This window comes from Notamacropus eugenii, chromosome 5 (genome assembly GCF_028372415.1).
Source record: "Notamacropus eugenii isolate mMacEug1 chromosome 5, mMacEug1.pri_v2, whole genome shotgun sequence".
Classification (NCBI taxonomy): domain Eukaryota; kingdom Metazoa; phylum Chordata; class Mammalia; order Diprotodontia; family Macropodidae; genus Notamacropus; species Notamacropus eugenii.
Window position 1 is genome coordinate 441,342,983 of NC_092876.1, and position 9,758 is coordinate 441,352,740.

General features: G+C 36.1%; 1 pseudogene; it reads left to right on the forward strand.

The window, feature by feature from the left end:
- Positions 1-3,660: 3,660 nt before the first annotated feature.
- On the forward strand, positions 3,661-4,871 carry LOC140503117 (E3 ubiquitin-protein transferase MAEA pseudogene; annotated as a pseudogene).
- The last annotated feature ends 4,887 nt before the right edge of the window (positions 4,872-9,758 follow it).

Consider the following 9,758-nt stretch of genomic DNA (forward strand, 5'->3'; position numbering starts at 1 on the left):
TTTTTCATTGACAGATCTATTTTCTCTCCCCTCCCACCCCACACCATTAAAAAGAGAAAAAAAGTCAATTAATTCCTTTGTAATAAATATACATGGATAAGCAAAACAAATTCACTCATTGGCCATATTTTAAAATATATGTTTTATGCTGTTGAGTCACATCCAATTTTTCATGACCCCATGTGATGTTTCCTTGGCAAAGATACTGGAGTGGTTTGCCATTTCCTTCTTGAATGAATTGAGGTTAACAGAGATTAAGTGACTTGCCCAGGGTCACACAAATATTGAGAGTCTGAAGCTAGATTTGAACTTAAGTTTTCCTAACTGTAGGCCCAGTATTCTATTCATTGAACCATTGTTCTTAAATACCTCAGTGTTATTTGTCTTTATAGCCTTATTGCATAAATTGTTTTCCTGGTTCTATACATTTCAATCTTTATCATTTTATAACAGGATTCAGATTTATTCATTTTTCTAATAAAATTATATAATAATTATAGTATTAATTATAGCATTTAATTAATTTTAGTATATTTTTGCTGCTTACTTCATTTTTCAACAACATATATGTCTCCATGAAATTATCTGTTTCCTCTTTTTTTTTAACTTAGCATAGTATTCAATCACATTTTTATATCAGAATTGATTTAGTCACTTCTCAGCGATGGACATCTCCTTAGTTTCCAGTTTGTTTCTGTTTTTGTCACCACAAAAAAGCTACTATAAATATTTTTAAATATATATAGCATCTTTTTATTTTTAAAATGTCTCTTTTGAGAATAGGTATAAGAGTGGTATAACAGGGTCCAATCAATTTTTTAAGTAACTCTTTATGTATGTAATTATATATTGTTTTCCAGAATGATAATAACCATTTCCAAGTCCACCAATAGAGAACTGAATCAATGTACCTATTTTTCTACAAGCCACCCTAAAGCTTACAAGTGATAATGTCACTTGCCAAATGAGAATATACAATATATTTTATGGAATAAGCTATTAATAGGTTTTGAAAAGGTTCCTACTTGGCTATTGCCCAACAGGAAAAAATATAAGTTATAAAGGCAACATCTAAGAAATTGCTACTCATAAATTATTACCAGATACTTTAGCAATGGATTTTGAGAGAATTCTATAACTTAAAAACATAGCTAAATTTTTTTTTATTGAAATAGAAATTTCAAAGGTAAGAATGAGTAGAATACATCTAATGTGAAAAACCTACTTGAACTGTAAGGTTGCTAATTATTTCAAAATAATTCTTCTTCATAACCAATCTTAAAATAAAATATTTAGAAAATTGAAAAATGCCAAAGTAACATGAATTATCAATGTAATATTTTATAAATTGTTTTTAGGAAGAAAATGTATGTAAAAGAAAAACCCATAAAGATCACTCACTTTTCTATGTGCCATTTATATATTAGGTACTAAAGAGCCAGAAGTAATCCCTAACCACAATCAGAAGACATTGTTAGGAAAAAAAAGCATTGAATAATATCAACATAAGTGAAATATTTTGGATATAAACCTATTAAGACCCATACTACCTATGTGGAGGCATTTTAAGACAAGTTAAACATGCAAAATTGAAGATTTAAGTAATCAAAACTATATCTAATACAAATGTCCTTTTTGAGGCAAAACAGATAACAATACTATTTAAATTAATTTAAAGAATAAATACAACACCAGTGGCTTGCTTCAAAGATCTGGACACAAAGATAAGAATTTTTATTTGAAAAAAAAGATAGATTAGTGAAATTTTAGTGAAAAATTAAATAGTAAAGACAAAGAAGGTTTTTCAGATTTCCAAAAAAAAAAAAAGGCCTATAATTTGAAATGTAGCATGAATTAATGAATAGAGAAGAGCCTCAGAATGAAGGCCTGTCTGTGGAGCATAACATACAGCCCTGAGAATTTTTACTTTACCTTCCAATACTTTAGTTAGCACTTTACACAAAGGTTCCTAAAATTATGCTTTTAAAAAAAAAAATTACTCAGTACACCCTGGAAGTCTACTTTCTTTAACCCTTTATCATTTTTTGAAATTCATATCATTTCAAAGAATAGAAACATTTTTAAATGATGAATCTTTAATAATTTATTTTAAATTTATGTGACAACATGAGACAGGCTCACCTGCCAACAGACTTGACACTGATCACTTATAACTTGCATTTTGTTTGTTTATTTGGAAAATAATGTAATCACTGAGATATAGGGTGTGTTCAAGGAGGACTAGTACCTTTGGTGTCATGGTTGCTGAGCCCTTTTCAGGGTTCTTTACGTTTTTGGTGTCCATCTGTTCTGCCTAACTCTAACCTATGTCTCCAAGAAGCTGAAACATGCCAGGGGCCAAATCCTGGTAAACCATTTCAGCAGATGGGCCAAACCAGGTTAAGGGTAACCAATGGTTCTCAAACCCATTGGTGAGTTGGGGGGGGAGGAGGTGTCTACCCCAAACATGTGAAGACTTCATCTGGTGGAATGGGTGGATGAGAACAATTTGTTCTAATGGCCATGAAGGCAGATAAAGCAGGCAAAGAGGAGCACTTAGAGCTTGGTTAGACACTGAAGATGCCAAAGTCATCCACTGCATCCTAAGCCATCACCAGTCATCTTGACTCTGTCCTCCCACTGTATTATGATGACTCAGGAGGAGAGTGCGAGGCTGACAACTTCGTGCAACTCTGCCTCACTTAAATCCAATTTACACATGAATCAGAAGACAAGGTAATCACTACGACTTTAAATCTGTTACACAATCGATGAAACATATGTGAACTTTTTTCAAAATTTTCTTCTTTAAGTTTCCATCAATCTTTATTTTTATTCAATGCCCCCCAATTGCACCAGAGGATACTACCATCACCCTCTAGATCATTCCAGTGTCCCCTGGTACTGGTATTTCCCAATTTGGGAATCTTTGGCTAACGTTTTTAAAAATACAGAGCATTTGCTCATCTATATTAGTAAGATTGGCTTCTCTACAGAAATGACATTGTTGGTCCAACCTCTCCCTCAGAAAAAGGGGGGATGAAACACTAATTATCAGTACTTTACTATGTTATATGGAGTAGAAAAATAGATTTATGGTAAACAATAAATGATACAGAATTACATCTAAAATGTAAAACTTTCTGGCATTTGAGAAAATCCAAAATTATAGCACATTGAGGAAGGTAATAACTATTAACAAAAATTACTTGAAAGAAACTACTCTGATGTTTTAACTTGGTATATCTAATCTGTAATAATCCAGCTCAACAAACGCTTCATAAGCATTGATTTCTTTTTTTTTCTTTTTTTAGAATGTACAGTTCTTAACATAAGGGATTGCTTTGATTTGTATTTTAGTCTCTTATATTGACACATTGTAAGAACTTGATAAATGTGGGTTTTTCCCTCTTAATTTACTTATTCATTAATCTTGAGAAACATTTTTATTCTTCTTTAATTGAGCTACTGATTCATTTCAGCTAAATCAGGGAGACATTTGTTTCAGAAGTAATCACTCTGCTTTGGGGAGAGATTGTGCTTCATCACTAGACAGAATGTGATTAACGTTAACTTTTAAGTCCCCATGGCTACTGTAGGTGTCAAAGATGACAACAAAGATGTCATCCTGGATGGCTTCCTTTGGTCTGTAATGTTTTGGTCAATCCAAAATGGTGGTGCAGGAATCAGCTGCTCAGCTTTCCATAACCCTGAAGATGCAAGAGTATCCAACCCTCAAGGTACCCTATGAAACACTGAACAAGTAATTTCAAGCTGCACAGAAAAACTTTGACCAAGAGACCAGCCATGTCACAATGGTCAGTGCAGAACTAGAAAAAAACATTGACCAGTTGTCCTGCTGTTGATTCAGTTGTTAGTCTTCTTGACAAAGTAGTTGAAAAGTTAAGTATCCTCAAGAGAAAGGCAGTCAAATCGATCCAAGGTGGATCTAGGATAAGAGTGCAAAGTTGGGCAAAACCAGAATTGAACACCTTAAAGAGCACAGCAGTGAGCAGCCAGCAGTTGCCAACATGTAGAGAAAAAAAAAAAAACGCATGGATTACATGATGGTGGAGCATCTTTTGCGCTGTGGCTACTACAACACAGCAGTCAAACTCGCCAGGCAGGCATTGAGGACTTGGTGAACATTGAGATGTTCCTGATAGCCAAAGAAGTGGAAGAATCTTTGGAAAGACAGGAGACCGTGAGTTGTTTGACTTGGGTGTCATGATAACAAATCAAGGCTCAGGAAAATGAAGAGCTATCTGGAATTCAGCCTCAGGATTTAGGAGTTCATTGAATTCTTTCGACAGAACAAGAGTAGATTCTGTGAGACATGCAAGAAAGCACTTCAGTCAAGCTGAAGAAAGTGAGTTGGATGAGGTTTGACAAGTGATGGGAATGTTAGCCTTTCCTTCAGACAACCATATCTCTCCTTATGAGAATCTTTTGGACCCTGTCTGATGGAGGATGCTGATTCAGCAGTTTAGGTATGATAATTGCAGGCTACATCAGTTGGGAAAGAACACCATCTTCACCATCGCACTCCAGGCAGGCCTTTCTGCCATAAAAACACCACAGTGTTATAAAGAAGATGGAAGTTCAAAAAAACCAGACTTCCTTGTGTGTAGTAAGTCACTTAACACACCGGCCCAGCCTCTGCCTAAGGCCCATAGTGTCAACTTCCAGGTAGTCTGCAAGATTTCTGGAGATGATACATGAATGAAAATAATCTACCCATGATGCTCCCAAATGGATACATCTGTGGCTACAATTCCTTGCTTTCCATTCATCAAGATGACAAAGTCACGTGCCCAAGAATCAAAGAAGTTTTCAACTTCTCACAAGCTGAGAAAGTGTTCATCATGTAGATCACCATGGCCCCAGGATGAAGTGCCAGTGCCAGCTGGAATGGGACACAGCATAGGTGGTGGCCTGCCTCTTTAGGCATGGACTTAGGTGGCGAAGAAGCATTATGTGCCATCCTGAGCATCAGAACTGTCGGTGGCAATGCTGTTTCTTGAGAACAAAGATCAATGAGCAACAATAACTCCTCTTAGGAAGAGAGGAAATATGACTTAATTAGTTTGTACTTGAAAACAACATTTTGATTGGTAGGATTTTGTAACATAAGTCACAAATTTGATGCTTCTGAGAAGTACTTTAATCTTTCAAAATAAATTTCCCTTAATTAAAGGAATTAAACACTGAGGGACCTTCAGACCCACTTAAAAATGTGACTCAATTTTCCCCATTTGTTTTTCCAGTTATTCTCTCTTTTTGCTAATGAGTATACATGGGAAAACAAGGGGTTTTTTCCAGGAGAGCTGCTTGTGTTCCCTTCTGTGGATCATACAGGGAAGTAATGAAAGTGCTGAGTTTAAGACGCTGCACTTCCAGGGATGGGATGATCATGAGATGATGACTTCATCCTAGAGTCAAGCAGAAGTTGTTTGTTCCAAACAGAAGCTTAAAGATGCTGCCAAAATACGAAGAAAACATAGCATGGCAAGCAAACCAATTTCCTTGATTTTATAGACTTTCAATTTGCCCTCCTCATGTGAGTCTTTCTAAAGTTGTTAGTTATATGCATAGGAGTTAATATCAAATCATTAGTGCTACTGCCTCATTTCTTGCTTTGAGAATATATTCACATGAAAATCAGTTAGTGCTGCACAGTTTCTGAAGCGGTCTTGCCAGGATGGTGACAAAAGTCTAGGGTTTAAATAGTTTTCAGTGCAGAAAATAATATTTCTGCTTCAAAAATTACTGATGATTTTTCCAAACCAAGCAATCATTGTAGCTTAAACAAAACCATATTGTAGAGGTTTGTATTTAGTGCTTATTTTTGCATGTTGATTAGCTAATAAAAAAATTGTAAATGTAAAGCATGTTAATAAAAATTGTTTTCTATTTTAAAAAAAGATGTCATCCTTGACTCCTCTTCATCTGTCATCCCAAGTCTTGTCAATTCTTCCTTTACCACATCACTTATATACCAGCCCACTGACACTTTTACAATCATACATGGACTATTTCACTAACCTGACTCATTTCCATACCTCAGATCTTCCTATTAACTCATTCTCAACTAAGTTGCCAAATTTATCTTACCAAAGTCTAACTGCTTCCTACCTTTCCAGTCTTATAACACTTTACTCTCTGTCATATGCTTTATTTTCAAGTGACGAGAGATAGCTTTTGCAAAAGCAGAGATAAGGAATACTCTCTTTTATAAAGAAAATAAGCATTTCAATTTTGCTGGATTGGAGAAAGAATGAAGTAATAGAGAAAAGGAGTGTAGAGAAAAGTGTAATGAGGCTAGAAAAATAGAGCAGAGATAGGTTGTGAAGGACTTTACATGCTAAAAGGTTTCAATTAAAAGGAATAAAGAACCACCAGATTCATTGCATTGAGGAGTATGGTCATATTTGTGGTTTCATAAAATCATATTGGCTACTGAGTAGGATATTATGCTGTAGAAGGTAAAGACAAGAGGCAGGGAAACCAGTGAGGAAACTGTTGAAATATGACAAAGGCCCTAGCCAGGCTTGGGAGCATCACAAGTAGAGAGAAGGAAACAGATGCAAGGGATATTGGTGGTTGTCCTTCACCTTTGAAGAAGACCAAAATGACATCACCACTGTAAAGTGAAATTTCAGTCTGTCCAACTGTGACTGATCAGACCAATTCAAGCTCAGAATGCTCTACCACAGGTTGGGCACAGATAGTCCTTGTGAATATTTGAGGTGAGTATCCCAAATTTGTGCATCCTGAGTTTACTTTGTGCTGTCTCAATTCTGCTTTGCTCAAAGAGCACAGCACCTTTTCTTATGTGGGCACACCATGCTGAGTGGTTCTGTGCCAGTGCCTCCCATGTTGCACAGTCAAATCCAAAGTTCTTGAAAGAGATCTTGAGAGTGTACTTGTATCATTTCTTCTGGCCACCATATGATCGCCCCAAGCAAGTTCTCCATGAAATAGTTGTTTTGGCAAGCTTACATTTGGCATTTGAACAATATGGCCAGCCCATCAGAGTTGTGTTCTCTAAAGCATAGTTTGAATACTTGGCAGTTCAGCCTGAGCAAGGACTTCAGTGTCTGGTACCTTTCCCTGCCAAGTGATCCTCAGAATCTTCCTAAGACAGTTCAAATGGAAACTATTCAGATTCCTGGAATGCCACTGATAGACTGTCCATGTTTCAGAGGCATACAACAATGAGGCCAATAAAATGGCTCTGTAGACCTTCAATTTGGTAGTCAGTCTAATACCTCTTCTCTCCCAAACCTTTCTTCAGAACCTCCGAAACACTGAGCTAGTTCTGGCAACGCATGCACCAACTTCATTGTCAATGTGTACATCCCTGGAAAGTACACCACCAAGGTAAGTGAACTTATCCATAGCATTCATAACTTCTCTATTTGTTATAACCAGTGGTTCCACGTAAGGATGGTGTTAGGCTCCTTTCATCTGACAAAGCACTTGGTGCTGATTCTATTCAAGGTAAGATTTACAAAATAGGGGGACCATTGCTCATACAAAAGCTGACTGAAATTTTCCAGGTTATATGGCAAGAGGAGGTTATCCCCCAGGAGTTCAAGGATGGCTCCATTGTCCATCTCTATAAGGGTAAAAGGAATAGATTGTCCTGCGACAATCACAGGGAGATCTCTCTCTTAGCCCACCTCTAAAGATCTACACAGGAAAACGAAGTGGATATAGAGTGGAGTCAGTTGAAGATACTTGAATGTGTAACCCTTTGAGTTAGTACATAGATACATATATTTATTGCAGAAACTGAAGGTAGCCAATTAATTGAATAAAGAATTAAATAGAAATATCAAAGCAGGATTGAATTTAGGGAATTGCATACTTTCAGATATCCCAAGCTGCTTTCTTCCATGGTACAGCAAAGATACTCCTGAATTTGGAATAAGAGGATTTATATTCAGATGCCCTCTAAGACATGTATTAGTTTTGTGTCCAATTCACTTCACATTCTGGGACTTCTCAATGATGTTTTTTTTTTTTTTTTGGCTTCTGGTATGTGTGTGTGTGTGTGTACATGTGTGTTTGTGTATATGTCTTTGTGTTCCTCATTAGTGATATATAACAGCCTCTGTACAGCTATCATGCCCCTTTTCCATTGCCTTCTGTGTGATACTCATCTTTATTTCTTCAGAGGCAAGAATATTCCATGTCTTCCTATCATACGATTTTATTATCTGTAAAAATAAAGAGGGTGGTCTTAATGACCTCCAAGATCTCTTTAAGCAGTTAATCTATGATCCTAAGATTAATTCCTAGGAAAAAATAAAAAGCATACAAACAAAAACAATGCTTGTCATAAAGTGTGTGTGTGTCCATATGTGTGTGTGGGGGGGGGAGGGGTGTCTGTAGGGTCAGAAGAAGAAATTACTCCTGCAGATCCTTTTAGTTGGCCCATCACTGAAAATCAATGGACGTATTTCAGAGTGTACACAAAGAGTTTCCCTACTGTGTCTATGCAGTGAGTATTTAGTCATGGGGCTGAGAGTTGTGCTGTCAGGGACGTAAATAAAAGCATTTGTGGTAAAAGTACTGGAATAATGATAGTGGGGATATAAAAGAAAGCCTAATCCTTGTGAAGAGAGTGTGTTGAGTGAATGTTGATGTTGATGGGTCACTGGGAATTGACTTCAGTGAGAGAATGATTTCAGTGAATATTCATAGGAGAGTAAAAGAATGAAAAACTGGCAAACTTGGAACTGGAGAACTGGGTTGTCGATTGGAATATATGAAAGAGAGACTTTTAAAAGGGCAGGTTGGTGGCCATGATTCTAAGTTCTCCTCTAAACATAGTGGAAAGACAATGATGAAAAACTATTTAAGACCAAATTCTATTTTACATAATATACATATTTATGGGTTTCTAATGTCATATGCCTGATGTTTCAGGAAATGTGCAAGGGAATACAGGGAGAACCAATTGAATAGGAATAGGAGAGAGAAGAACTATTGTAGTATGATTAATTTCTAAAACCAAGGTGCTCTACTTATGTGGCCACAGCACCAACTTCTATCTGTTTTTTAGTGTCCAGAACAGCCATATAGGAAAAAGCTCGTAAAGTCTTTGGCCAGGAGAAAAAAATGATATCACCTCCCTGCCCCACTACTGTATGAACCTTTTTTCCCCTGCAGTAACAATGGCAGAACAAGAGAGAAAAAGGTAAAAGGTGCTAAAATCACATTTTATATGATCAATTCATTTTAATGTATCCATTTATAAAATAATATTTGATTTCTTGTCCAAAGAACAATAGGTACACACATTAATGACACCAGTTTTGATGTTTTAATCATAAATGAAATCAGGAGATGTAAGAAATCATACTTTAAGGAAATTATGAATCATAGCTTCTCCTTAGTGATGCAAAAATTTCAGTAATAGTAGTAGTGGCAGCGGTGGTGGTATTAATATTTACTCAAAATGTAACAAAATCATCATTTTGTAGGGGTAGTCAGTTAGAACCTTTTTCATGTTAAGTATTTTTGAACTAAAGAAACTATGAAAATAATTTCAGCTGTTATATCACCTATAGGACAATTGAGAGAAATATAAGGTTTGTGAGCATACCACCACCTATGACAAATAAGTATCTTCAAAGAATTAGAGTAAAGGATGCCATCAGGGAAATATATGACCAAAAGGAAGATGGAGTAGTGATGTGTGATCAATGGATAAAGGTTAGACTTTCTATCTTTTCCACTGGTATCTT